Here is a 15,255-nt window from a genome sequence, read left to right on the forward strand (position 1 = left end):
AGCACTGTCTCTATAGATTTGCTTTTTTCAGAATGTCATAGAGTTGTAATTGTACAGTATATAGCCTTTTCAAATCAGTTTCTTTCACTTTGTAATATGCATTTAAATTTTCTCCGTATCTTTTCCTCACTTGACAGTTCATTTCTGTTTATTACAGAAAAATATTCTGTTGTTTGGATGAGCAACAGTTTATGTATCCTTTTACCTATTGAAGGACATCCTGCTAGTTTTTAAGTTTGGGCATTTATGAATAAATTTGCTATTGACATCCATGTGCAGGTTTTCGTGTGGATATAATTTTCAGTTAATTTGGGTAAACAGCAATGAATACAATCGCTGGATCATATGGTAAGAGTATGTTCATGCCGTAAGAAACAAGCAGACTGTCTTGCTAAGTGGCTGTACTGTTTTTTCATTCCCACTAGCAATGAATGAGAGCTCTCACTGCTCCACATCCTCGCCAGCATGTGGTATTACCAGTACTCTGCATTTGCTGTTCTAATAGGTGTGTGGTATCTCATTGTTGTTTTAAATTACATTCTCCTGATGGCATATGATATAGAACCCATTTTTAAATAGGGCTGTTTTTTTCTTATGCTAAAGTTTAAGTGGCCTTATATATTTTAGATAGCAGTCTTTCATCAGATGTTCCTTTTGTAAATATTTTCTCCCAATCTGTGTCTTGTCTTTTTATTTTCTTGATAGTGTCTTTTGCAGAGGAATTTTTTTTAATGTTAATTAAGTCAGTTTACCAATTATTTCATTCTTAGATGTTGTATCTAAAAAGTCATTGCCAAAACCAAGGCCATCTGAATTTTCTCATATGCTATTTTCTAGGAGTTTTATAGTTTTACACTTTACATGTAAGTTTGTGATCCATCTTGGATTAATGTTTTTAAACTGTGTAAATTCATGGCTATTTTTTTTTTTTTTTTTTGCATATGGATGTCCAGTTCTTTCAGCACTATTTCTTGAAAAGAACTTTTTTTCCATTGACTTTTATCAAGAGAAGGGCAAATCATTTCCTTTACTTCTTATATTGGTTCTGGTTAAGATCCATTACATTGATTTTTTTAAACAGTCTAGTGGAAGAAAATTCTTCCCCAGTGGCACTCAGGGCTGTCTCCTTATAATACAGTCAACCTTATTTCTTTTCTAGGTATGTTGAATGGAATAAAACTTAAGAAACAAAGTAAAAATTCTTCAAGAAATAATTTTCTCTCTGCTACACAGACTATGATAGAAATCTTTTGTCACAATTCATAGTTATATATGCATCACATAGTTTGTGAATTAAGCAGATTCCAGCAAATTTGCTATGAATTATAGATAGATAATATAGATAATTGTATTATTCCACATAATATCAATGTGATTTTACTATGAAATTAAAATTAAGTAAAAAGCTTTAGAAAAAAGAGAGTGATGTGACAGAGGTTTTCTAGCATGTGGCATAATGTTACCCAAAAGTTGATTTGAACTGCTGAGAGTTGTCACTTACATAAAATCAAGTTTTTGGCCTCAGTGTCTTTTCTGTCACTCAGTCTGGTACTCTTGTGGACCACAAGAGTATCTCATATACATAATGAATATTTTAATGAGCCTCTGATTCTAATCTTAGAAAATTGATTTCCTCTTCCTGTTTTATAATAGTATTTATTGCCTAAAGGATTTTAACTCTGACTATTTTCACCTCAAAATTCTTTATGATTGAGTGTTATGGTTTCATAAAGTAAATTAAGTTACTACTTCATAACCTTATCAAGTTCAAATAGTTATATGTTAGGTTTCTGAAACAGTAAGTATCTGTAGCCTACAACACAATACTTTGTCAATGTATGGTTTGGAATTTAACATTTTACAAATTATCAAGAAGTAATTTTATTGTGGGTGACTATGTATGTGAAGAAAACATTCACAATCTCTCTTTGAAGAAAAACTGATGGCCTTGGTATATGAAACACATTTGCCAGTTATTCATTTTAATGAGAGTCTGAAAGGTAACACACATTTTTAAAATGACCAACTGGGAAAGGGCATACATCAGTTCAGTTCAGTTCAGTTGCTCAGTCGTGTCCGACTCTTTGTGACACCATGAATCGCAGCACCCCAGGCCTCCCTGTCCATCACCAACTTCCAGAGTCCACCCAAACCCACATCCATTGAGTTGGTGATGCCATCCAGCCATCTCATTCTCTGTCGTCCCCTTCTCCTCCTGCCCTCAATCTTTCCCAGCATCAAGGTCTTTTCAAATGAGTCAGCTCTTTGCCTCAGGTGGCCAAAGTATTGGAGTTTTAGCTTCAACATCAGTCCTACCAATGAACACCCAGGGCTGATCTCCTTCAGAATGGATTGGTTGGATCTCCTTGCAGTCCAGGGGACTCTCAAGAGTCTTCTCCAACACCACAGTTCAAAAGCATCAATTTCTCTGCCTTCAGCTTTCTTTGTAGTCCAGCTATATTAGGCCTCAGGACTGGAAAAGGTCAGTTTTCATTTCAATCCCAAAGAAGGGCAATGCCAAAGAATGTTCAAACTACTATACAACTGTACTCATTTCACATGTTAGCAAGGTAACACTCAAAATCCTTTAAGCTAGGCTTCAGCAATACATAAACTGAGAACTTCCAGATGTACAAGCTGGGTTTACAAAAGGCAGAGGAGCCAGAGATCAAATTGCCAACATTCACTGGATCACAGAGAAAGCAAATGAATGCCAGAAAAATGTCTACTTCTCTTTCATTGACTATGTTAAAGCCTTTGACTGTGTGGATCACAACAAACTATGGAAAATTCTTAAAGAGATGGGACTACCAGACCCCTTGACCTATCTCCTGAGAAACCTGTATGCAGGTCAAGAAACAACAGTTAGAACCAGACTTGGAACAAATGACTAGTTCAAAATTGGGAAAGGAGTATAACAAGGCTGTATATTGTCACCCTGTGTATTTAACTTATATGCAGAGTACATCATGTAAAATGCTGGACTGGATGAAGCACAAGCTAGAATTAAGATCGCCAGGAGAAATATCAACAACCTTGGATATGCAGATGATACCATTCTAATGGCAGAAAGTATAAATGAACTACAGAGCCTCTTGATGAGGATGAAAGAGGAGAGTGAAAAAGCTGGCTTAAAACTTAACATTCAAAAAACTAAGATCATGGTGTCCAGTTCCATCATGTTGTGACAAATAGAAGGGAAAAAAGTGGAAGCAGTGACAGATTTTCTTCTCTTGGGCTCCAAAATCACTGCAGATGGTGACTGCAGCCATGAAATTAAAAGATGCTTGCTCCTTGGAAAAGAATCTGTGACAAATCTCGGCAGTGTATTAAGGTGCAGAGACATCACTTTGCCTACAAAGGTCCATATAGTCAAAGCTATGGTTTTTCCAGTAGTCATGTATGGATGTTGAGAGTTGGACCATAAAGAAGTCTGAGTGCCAATGAATTGATTCTTTCAAATTGTGGTGCTGGAGAAGACTCTTGAGAGTCCCTTGGACTGCAAGAAGATCAAACCAGTTATTCATAAAGAAAATCAACCCTGAATATTCATTGGAAGGACTAATGCTAAAGCTAAAGCTCAAACACTTTGGCCACCTGATTCAAAGAGCCAGTTCATGGGAAAAAAAACCTGATGCTGGGAAAGATTGATGGCAGGAGGAGAAGAGGGCAATAGAGAATGAAATGGTTGCATAACATCACTAACTCAATAGACATGAGTTTGAGCAAACTCCCAGAGTAAACTCTGGGAGAAAATGGAGAACAGGGCTACGGTCCATGGGGTTGCAAAGAGTAGGACACAACTTAGGACTGAACAATAATAAGTTGAAATATGGGAGTCCAGGGCTGGTGTGACTATTCAAGCTTTTCTACCTTTTATATCTGCTATTCACAGCAGGTAGACCTCTATCACCATGTTTGTCAATGAATGGAAGTAAGATTTCTGCTATTCATGAGCATGTTCCAGGAAGGAAGAAAAGAATGAATGTTTAGGGGGTAAAAAGTTCCCACATACCAAGACTTTTCTTTTTTCTCTCTTTCTCTCTCTCTCTCTTTTTTTTTCAATTTAGGCAGAAGCTCCATATTCATGGATTTGTACTTATATTTTTTTGTCAAACAATTTTACGTTGTGTGAACCCCCAGTTGGAAGGGATGTTAGATGGAATATTCGATTTACTAGCCCTTACAGTGAAAAAAATCAAGTGAGAAGAAAGTTGATAATAGATGTTTAGTGAATTAACATTGTCAATTCCTTTGCTTTTTGTTGTTTGTTATTTTTTAGTATGGTAGAACAAACCATCTCAGAACCTAGTGGTTTAAGATAACAATTTCCTTTGATTGTCAAATTTAATTTTCAAAAAATTATGAAGAATTTAGGAATTACCAACTCTTAGTTTATCTCTGACCCACAAGGTATAAACTAGGTCTGTTGAAAACACATTGAGAATATTTCAGCCATCAAAAGTAGACAAGTCATCAGAGTTTCTGGCAAACTCACAATATTACAGAGACAAGTCTTTTAGTTTGGAAGTGCCAAGGAACTCTGAACTTAAGGGTTCAATTTCAGAGAAAACGAAGTGTAGAGAAATCAATCTGACATTCCAGTTTTCACTGGATACGTATGCCAATTTCTTAAGCTGCATAAAGCAAAGAAATAAAATGGTAAGTTAAAAGTCTCTAAAAAGCAGAGTGAGTGTGTGTGTGTGTGTGTGTGTGTGTGTGTGTGTGTGTGTGTGTGTGTTCTAATCAGTCTTACAGTGCTAGGGACACAAAAGTTGGAAGAAGAATCTGCTAGAAAGGAAAGAATCTAGAATATGCTAAATGCTATCCCCAGCTCTCAGTGAGGACCTGTGGTATACAAAACCAAAGATTTGAGATTAATCAGAAGGACAATCGTACAGAAATTGTACTCAAACTTAAGTGAGTGCAGTTTCTGCTCTACTAAAAAAATAATAGGCTAAAGGAAGTAGAGCAAGACATCTGGAAAATGTTTGTATGTGTGGAAAAAAAAATAGGCTAAATTCATTTTAAAGAAAAATAATATTATCAAATTCTCAAAAACATTCCATATGTAGTATCCAGCTACAGTGGGCTGAATTATGTATCCAAAAAACACACATTCAAGCCCTAACTCTGATACCTGCGTATGTGACCTTCTTTAGAGATAGGGTCTTTGCAGATGTAATCAAGCTCCTCTGACATCATGTTAGGTTAAAGTGGGACCTACATCCAATGACTGGTGTCCTTATGAGAAGAGGAGAGGACACACACTATAAGAGAAAACAATGTGATGATGGAATTAGAGATTGGAATCGAGCAGCTACAAGCCAAGGCATGCCAAGGATCACCTGTAGCCACCAGAAGCTGAGGGAGACAAGGAATGATTCATCCCTGGAGCCTTCAGAGGGGCCACAGCCCTGCAGACACTTTGACATCAGACTCCTGGCTCTCAGAACTGTGAGAGAACAATTTTTCATTGTTTTTGGCCACCTCAAAACATACCCACTTTTTGGTACTTTGTTATAGCCGTCTTGGGAAATAAACACATCAGCATTCAATTATATATTACCAGGAGTTTTAAGAGACAGACCTAGAGAAAACCAACAGTGTATTCAGAGGACAAATGACAGTTATTACACTTTTCACAACAATGCACTGTGAGGCAGGTGGTCGTTCAGTCGCTCCGTCATGCCTGACTCTTAGGGACCCCATGGACTGCAGCACGCCTGACTTCTCTGTCCATCATGATCTCCTGCAGTTTGTTCAAACTTATGTCCATTGAGTCGGTGATGCCATCCAACCATCTCATCCTCTGTTACCCTCTTCCCTTCCTGCCCTCCATCTTTACCAGCATCAAGGTCTTTTCCAGTGAGTTGGCTCTTCACATCAGGTGGCCAAAGTATTGGAGCTTCAGCTTCAGCATCAGTCCTTCCGATGAATATTCAGGGTTGATTTTCTTTAGGACGCGCTGGTTTGATCTTCCTGCTGTCCAAGGGACTCTCAAGAGTCTTCCCAGCACAACAGCTCAAAAGCATCAATTCTTTGGTGCTCAGCCTGAGGAAGGTGGTGAAGGTCTAATCATTTGAGCTTTAGAGTCTGATAGGTTTGGGTTTGAATATTGGCAATACAATATCTGGTCTCTGTGGCTTTGGAAAAATTACTTAACATCTCTGAGTGCTCAAGTTAATAATATTAAAAAATAAACAATAATACCTGTTGAGACATAAATTGTCATCCTCAGTAGCAGAACTTACATTTAATGTGCCTGCTTTAAAAGAAACAAGCAAAAGAAACCAAAATTATTTTTCATTGTGTATCACTGAAAATATTTTAAATTTATTCTCTATGGCCAGTAACTGCATTACAATTATGAGATACTAAACTGAATAATTCATGGCTTTTTCTCATATGGAACTCACAAGTTCTTAGGGATAACAGAGAAAGACTATGTTTCATTTAAAAATGTAAGTTCCATGACAACAGGAATCAGGTTTGTCTTGTTCATTCTTTGCATTCCTGGCTCACATGAAAATGTTTACTGTAGTAAGTAACAGTCACTAAATATTTGTGAGATGAGTGAATGAACAGATGCATGAAAGTGAAGTGCTCAATATTGATGGAAGACCTCTCATGTTACAGGGGAGGATGAACTGTGTTTACTTGTATTAAGGAGGGATGGAAGAGACTAAACAGCAGGGGGAGAAGTCACTTATAACTTAGAAGATAGGTCTTCATCAGCCTGGCTTGGTGGGAGAAGTTGAGCAGAGTGTAGCAAAGCAGTAGAAGCCAGTCTAAGCAATGGAAACATAAAAAACTGAGTTTCATTTTTGCCCAGTAAACAAAACAGAAGATCAGAACAGGTTAAAGGAAAATTAATGAAAGAAGCAGTGTTTCTACGGTAGTCTAAATTCTCTTTATGTCCTCCCTACAGCAGTGAGGCAGCTGGATTGCCAATTTTAGTGACTCCCTTGGCCTCTTATTCTGGGTAAGTTCCAAGACCAGTTGCCTTCCAAGCGTTTCCACTAGGTCACTTTGTTACTCATTTTTCCAGGGCTTTATAACGTGGCTAAATAACTGATGTGATCAATGCATTTAAATCAGAGTAATAATCACTTCTTCCTAATTTCTGAGATACTATTTCAATGTCGTACAATCTTTAAATAAATAGATCTTTATTTACAGGAATGGATAATCTGAGAATTCTAATCTCTTTGGGAGATATTTTGGTATATATTTGACTCTTTCACACTTTTTAGGGACAATGTGACTCAAGCTCTTTTTTTAAACTTTATTGACATATCATTGATATAGAAAATTGTAATGTATTTAAAGTATTACACAAACATGCATTGTGAAAGGATTCTGGTGGTGAAGTTAGTTAACACATCCATCACCTCACACATTTACTTCTGCATTTTTTGTTGTTGTTGGGAAAGGTGAAGTTCTATTCTCTTAGCAAATTTCATTTATACAAAATAGTATTTTTAACTCAAGTCACCATTTGATCTCAGCCCTTATTCATCTTATAACTGAAAGTTTGTACCTTTTTCCCACTTATCCACATTTCTATCACCCCTAGGCCCTGGCAATCAAAGTTCTACTCTCTGTTCCTATATATTCAATCACCCTGCAGTATTCTATCTGGCATATTTTACTTTAAAAAAAAATGTCCTCCAAATTCATTCATGTTGTTGCAAATAGAAGTATGTTATTCTTTTTTAAGGATGAATTCTGCATTTTCTTTATCCATTCATTCACCAGTAGGTACAAGCATTTCTATACTTGGGTTATTGTGAATAATGCTGCAATGAACAAGGGAATAGATATCTCTCTGAAACCCTGATTTTGTTCCCTTTGGAGATATATATATATATATCCCGGAGAAGGCAATGGCACCCCACTCCAGTACTCTTGCCTGGCAAACACCATGGACGGAGGAGCCTGGTAGGCTGCAGTCCATGGGGTCGAGAAGAGTCGGACACGACTGAGCGACTTCACTTTCACTTTTCACTTTCATGCATTGGAGAAGGAAATGGCAACCCACTCCAGTGTTCTTGCCTGGAGAATCCCAGGGGCAGGGGAGCCTGGTGGGCTGCTGTCTGGGGTCACACAGAGTTGGACACGACTGAAGCGACTTAGCAGCATATATATCCAGCATTGGGATTGTTGGGCTGTACAGTAGTTCTATTTAAAAAACAAAAACAAACAAACAAAAGCCTCTGTGCTGTTTTCCACAGTGGTTGCACCGGGTTAGAGTCTCACCAGCAGTGCACAAGGATTCCTCTTCTCCACATTCTTGCCAGAATTTATCGCTCTCTTAGTTGATAGCCATCTTATCAGGTGTGAAGTGATATCTAACTGTGGTTTTGATGTGCAATTCCTGAAGATGAGTGATGTTAAACATCTTTTTATATACCTGTTGGCCTTTTCATACCTTTCCATGTATCTGTATATCTTCTTTGAAAAGATGTTTATTCCGGACTTTCGCCCAATTTTAAATTGGGTTATTTGTTGTTCTACAATTGCATCGTGTGGGTTCCTTGCATATAAGGACATTAACCCATTATCTGACAGTGAAAATTGTTAGTCACTCAGTCGTGTCTGACTCTTTGTAACCTCGTGGACTGTAGTCAGCCAGGCTCCTCTGTCCATGGAATTCTCCAGGCAAGAATACTGGAGTGAGTAGCCATTCCCTTCTCCGGGGGATCTTCCTAACTCAGGGATCCAACTAGGTTCTCCTGTATTGCAGGCAGGTTCTTTACTGTCTGAGCCACTAAGAGAGGGTCTTATCTGATAGGTAGTTCTCAAATATTTTCCCTACTCTGTAAGCTGCTTTTTCATTTTGTTGACTGTTTCTTTGGCTGTGCAGCAGCTTTTTAGTTTGATGTAGTCCCTCTTGTTTATTTTTGTCAGGCTTCATTTCTTAGCTTTACTGTTACCTCTTACGTGTGGTCTTGCCTGATATCTGGGGACAGATGTTGCTCCCTGATACTGAGCTGTTCCTCTGTTCCACAAATGATGTTTGCTTATCTGTACTTCCCTTAGTCTGCAAGCTCAGAGAGGCCAATGTTTTATTCCCTTCTTTGTATCCTTTATGCTCAACAGTGTTCTGAGCAATCAGAAGTCACACAATAAATATTAGTTGAATGAATAAATGTGTACAAAATAGACAGTGTCTATCTTAAAGAACATGACTTGCTAAGAATCTAGAGTTTCTCCAAATAGACAGTTTTCTTTAAATGTGCATGAAGTTGTTCTGAACTTTTGTTTTCTAGCAGATTTAAGGATTCAATTTTCCAGTAAGAAATCACCTTCCAGGCAGCAGGGGTTAATTTTTGTTAACTTCAGATTGGGATTCTCTGCTCCCCACAGACCTTACCTATGGCACCAGCTGATGGAGTGGCTGACTCAGGCCTCAGGTGGAAAGAGAGCTTTCTGAGGCTGTGACTCAGGGCAGAAGGTCTGCAGTATCAGATCCTTGGTTAATCCATTGATTGACAAACTCAAAGGCTCTCAAAGGTGGAGATTGTGACCCAAAGGAGGTACTCCTATTTCACAGCAGCATCTATAGGGCAACCTTTTCCTTTTTAGTATATTTTTTGGCTATACTGTGCTGCATGTGGTATCTTAGTTCCCCGACCAGGGATTGAACCTGCACCCCTTGCACTGGAGCGTGGAGTCTTAACCACTGGACCACTAGGCAAGTCCCTAGCAATCTAACAGTTTGGATGAGATTAACCTTTCCCTCCACTGCAGGGATGGGCCTGACATAAAATACATAAAATCTCATTCTTCTTACCCAGAAAATGATTCTATTGGGCTGACCAAAGGCCCCAGTCACATCATGACAGTCTCCTGGCCACAGTGAAGGCTTCATGTCATGGAAATAATGTCAGGAAGTTTAAAGCAAGCAATAATGGCAGAAATATAACTTTACTTTTCACATCATACAAATGATTTTTAAAGTACATGCATAAAATAATGGAGGGGCTTCCCAGGGGGCGCTAGTGGTAAACAACCTACCTGCCGATGCCGGAGACATGAGACATGGGTTCAATCCCTGGGTCCGGAAGACCCCCTAGAGGAGGGCATGGCAAACCACTCCAGTACTTCTGTCTGGAGAATCCCATGGGCAGAGGAGCCTGGTGGACTACAATCCATGGGGTCGCAAGTGTCGGACATGACTGAATCAACAGCATGCATGCACGTATAATACAGTGGAAATTTTTCTGTCATGAGGAGTGTGTAATTTACTGAAAGACTTCTGCCTTTTATTTACTTGCTTTGATTGAGAGTCACCATTCTGTATATTAAACAGTCTCAATGGGACCGATGTTTCCAGTGAGATAAAAGATCAGTTCTTGCAGGTGTGAAAAAAACTTAGATATGACAATAGTATGTGGAGCTTCCAAGCACGCTATGTAAACAGAGGTACAATGTATTGTGGCACTAAATTTCTTGGGGTAGGGCCATTAGAGAAAAAAGTATTCCTTAAAAGGCTACTTAGGGGAAAGATAGTTTTATTGTATTTTTTTTAAAGGTTGCTGCTGCTGCTAAGTTGCTTCAGTCGTGTTTGACTGTGTGACCCCATAGACAGCAGCCCACCAGGCTCCCCTGTCCCTGGGATTCTCCAGGCAAGAACACTGGAGTGGGTTGCCATTTCCTTCTCCAATGCATGAAAATGAAAAGTGAAAGTGAAGTCACTCAGTCGTGTCCGACTCTTAGTGACCCCATGGACTGCGGCCCACCAGACTCCTCCCTCCATGGGATTTTCCAGGCAAGAGTACTACTTTATAGATCATTTGTGATAGAACATGAATTCTCTGCCAGGTTATGTTTGTGTCGTCTCAGAGCCTGCTTCACACTTTCAGGTGATGTGTGCAAGCTAATTTTTATTAGTTCAAGCAGTCCTCTAAATGGGAAGTCAAATCTACAGAAAGTAAGTTGTCAGACTGTGATGTGCCTCCAGAGTAATTATATGTTCTCTGGAAATACCATTAACTCCTGGTGGCCCGGCAGCCAGAAGCAGAGGTCCCTGAGAAGAGAGCTGGTATGCAAATAACACAAGTGCTAACTGAACTCAAGGGTGGGATGGACTGGTTCTGCTGGGCAAAGAAGAAAAGGGAAGAGAGGAGAGAAGGGAAGGAGGAGGAGGGGAGAGAAGGGCGAGGGGAGGGAGGGGGTTGAGAAGAGGAGAGAAAGGCCCAGTGAGAGGGAAGTCACAGTTTTTTTGTCCTTAATCTCAGAAGTGACCCACGGTCATGTCTGCAAATTCCATTCCTTATGAGAAACCGAAAGAATCCAAGGGCTTTAACACAAGGAGTCAGGAATTGCTGTGGGCCCTCTAGAGGCTGCCTACCCCAAGCCTACCATGGACCTTCACAGTTAGACCCCATGCATCTGCTTAGCAGGTGCATGCCTACTCAGTCATGTCTGACTCTCTGCGACCCCAGGGATTGTAGCCCGCCAGGCTCCTCTGTCCATGGAATTCTCCAGGCAAGAACATGAGTGGGTTGCCATTTCCTCCTCCAGGGGATCTTCCCGACCCAGGGATTCGAACCCACGTCTCCTGTGTCTCCTGCATTGGCAGGTGGATTCTGTACTGCTCAGCCACCTGGGAAGTCCTTTGCTTAGCTGCTGCTGCTGCTGCTAAGTCTCTTCAGTCGTGTCCGACTCTGTGCGACCCCATAGACGGCAGCCTACCAGGCTCCCCCGTTCCTGGGATTCTCCAGGCAAGAACACTGGAGTGGGTTGCCATTTCCTTCTCCAATGCATGAAAGTGAAAAGTGAAAGTGAAGTCGCTCAGTCATGTCCGACTCTTCTAGACCCCATGGACTGCAGTCTACCAGGCTCCTCCCTCCATGGGATTTTCCAGGCAAGAGTACTGCAGTGGGGTGCCATTGCCTCTCTGCCTCTGCTTAGCAGGTTCCCCTTAAAACCCACCTCTCACTCTCTCCATTCCTGCCTGACTTGCAGTGCCTTCTCTTTGCTGTGCCTCCTGCCACAGCATCATTGTTCGTATCACTTCCCAAGAAGCCCTTCCCTTCCGTCTTTGTATATTTAACTCTTACTCATCTTTTGGATTTGACATTTATTCCATTATTTCTCATTTTCCCTGATTCCAGCTTAGGTTGTTTTATACCGTTGCCAGATAAAATGTGAGATGCCCAGTTAAAGCTGAACTTCAGAAAAAGAATGTATAATTTTTTTTTTTTTTAGTATAAGAATGTTCCAATATTTCAGGACACATACTTATACTAAAATATTATATGTTCTTGATCTGGAATTCAAATTTAACTAGGCATCCTGTATGTTTATGTGCTAAACATGGCAACTTTACCTGTGAGGGCTATCATCAATCCCCCAGTTCCTGTGTCAGGTCTGGCCTGTAGAAAGCACTTCATCAGTATTTTTGGGGGGTCAGTGACTGGTAATTTGTATCATTATAGATTTTCAGAATAAATACGTTATAGAAATCAGGAGCACACTATTTATTAGTTACTTAATAAATCATGATCATTTACTGTACTTTTAGGTAGTTTTATTTTCATGAGCTGATACCAACTTTCCATAGTGAAGTTGTAATTTATGTCCAGTTTCTCTTCATCCAGCAAATCCTGGCTTTATCACTCACTGTCCACTACAGAACGTAAATTTTTTAGAAGTCCCTGGAGAGACAGAATTGTAAAATGGAACCTGTAATTTTGGCAGGGCAACATAAACATTTTGAGCTTCAATTTTTGTTTTTTTTAAATGAAAATGACAGTAAGAGTATTAAGGAGGATTAAGTGGGCCAATGAGAATAAAGTAGTAAGAAGAATGCATTGCACTTAAATGCATGCACTTAATGAATCTCCCTCTGGTCCCTCCTGACCTCCTTATCATCTGCATATCTTAAATGAGCCAAGACAAAAAAATATACACTGACAGTGAAAATAGGAAGCCTCTAAAACTCATGGAAGGACTCAAACGCAAAGAACGTGTTTTATTTGACGTTCCAATCCATTTGGGGAATTTGTCAAACTAGTGTAATAAAGGTAGTTGAGACTTGAATTGAGTCTGGTTTTTGCTTTGTTTTACTTTTTATTTTATTAGTTCTGAAGAATACAACAAATCTATCTGAGAATAAAATAGGAATATAGAAGAAAAAAATGTCCTACATGATGATTTAGATCTGAAGCTCTGACCGAAAATAATAATGAGCCCAACCAGGGTCAGATTAGGGAACTAGAATCAGAAGGACCACTGAACAAGAGCAGGCAATGCACCCCCTCCCTTCACTCGGACGGTATTGTTTAATTACTGGTTCAATGCCAGGTTAATAATCACTATCAAATGTCACATCTACTTAAGGCTTTTCTGACAAGATATTAACAGCACACTGACTTTTCAGACCTTGTGATTTCCGTCGAGTAAGGGTGCCAGGGCGGAAAGCTTGTGTGGGGGACTCCGTTATGCACTATGCAGGCAAATGTAGATTGTATCTGAATTTTTTTCTTTTATAGAGATGTAATTGACATATAACATTATGTTAGTTTCAGGTGTACAATAATGTTTCAATATTTGTATTTATTGCAAAACGATCACTAAAATGTCTAGTGAACACCTGTCACCAGTTATAAAATGCTTTTCTCGTGATGAGTCCTCTTAAGATTCATCCTCCGAGCAGATTTACTGCAGCAGTTTAATCAGTATAAATAATGTTTAAAACGTCATAAAAATATGTAATTTCTCATATTTTATTTCTCCTAATGGAATCTGGTGGGGGATAAAACAGGAAGACTGTTAATCAAGATAGCCAAAATGCACCATACTTGGAAATTAGATTTCTCAAAAATGAAGATTTTTAGAATGAATATTTAAAATCATATTTAAACATATTAGTCATATTTATTGATATGCTAAAGAGAGAACAAAATTTTTTTCAGATATATATCTTATTATGTTCAATGCAAAATGATCTGCCTTGTATATAATTTTGAAAATACAGATTTGAAGCTGGCTAAATAATGAGACAAGACATCTATTAAGAAAATATCCTTTTTGATTGACTGGGAAAGATTTAGTCTTTTTCTTCACATATTAAATGTAATTTAAGTGGACAGACTCAAGATGCTATTAGTGTCCAAATCTGCAATTCGGTTTATGAGGATATTGAAGGAATGAACAGCTCAAACTTGATTAGAAATTAGACATTTTGCTTAGGGGATATGTGAAATATATCATAGACTATTTACCATATAATTTTTAATACACTAACATTTCATTTTGTGAAAATAATGTACAGAATTGTAGATGTTTAATAGCCATTCACTTATTTTCTTTCCAGTTATAATTTCAGGGTTTTTTTTTTTAATACATGTTTTAAATTTCTTCTTTCTCTTAAAATATCTGAGTTCTAGAAAAGACGTTAGAGTTGACTGCTTATGTATAAAAAAGTGACTATATTAACAAGTTACTCCTTTATCTTTAGATAATCTCCTTGCATAATTTATCTCCCACATTACCTATAACTCATTGAATCCACCTCACTGCATCTGTGCCTCTTCCCTCCCCACCCCACCCCACCCCACTGTTGGGAAGCCATGGAGCCAATTACATCAAGTTCATGTACCAGTCAGAGAAGGCAATGGCACCCCACTCCAGTACTCTTGCCTGGAAAATCCCATGGACGGAGGAGCCTGGTAGGCTGCAGTCCATGGGGTAGCACAGAGTCAGACACAACTGAGCGACTTAGCAGCAGCAGCAGCATGTACCAGTCATGAGCTCTCATTGATGGCAGTTGTATCAGTTCAGTTCAGTCGCTCAGTTGTGTCTGACTCTTTGTGACCTCATGGACCACAGCATGCCAGGCTTCACTGTCCAACACCAACTTCTGGAGCTTGCTCAAACTCATGTCCATAGAGTCGGTGATGCCATCCAACCATTTCATCCTCTGTCATCCCCATTCTCCTCCTGCCTTCAATCTTTCCCAGCATCAGGGTCTTTTCCAGTTGAGTCAGTTGTTCATGTCTATTGGCCAAAGTATTGGGGTTTCAGCTTCAGCATCAATCCTTCCAATGAATATTCAGCACTGATTTCCTTGTTATCTAAGGGACTCTCAAGAGCCTTCTCAACACCACAGTTTAAAAGCATTAATTCTTTGGCACTCAGCCTTCTTTATTGTCCAACTCTCAACATCCATATATGACTACTGGAAAAACAATAGCTTTGACTAGATGGAGCTTTGTTGGCAAAGTAATGTCTCTGCTTTTT

The sequence above is a fragment of the Bubalus kerabau genome, chromosome 21, assembly GCF_029407905.1.
Source record: "Bubalus kerabau isolate K-KA32 ecotype Philippines breed swamp buffalo chromosome 21, PCC_UOA_SB_1v2, whole genome shotgun sequence".
In the NCBI taxonomy this organism is placed as follows: domain Eukaryota; kingdom Metazoa; phylum Chordata; class Mammalia; order Artiodactyla; family Bovidae; genus Bubalus; species Bubalus kerabau.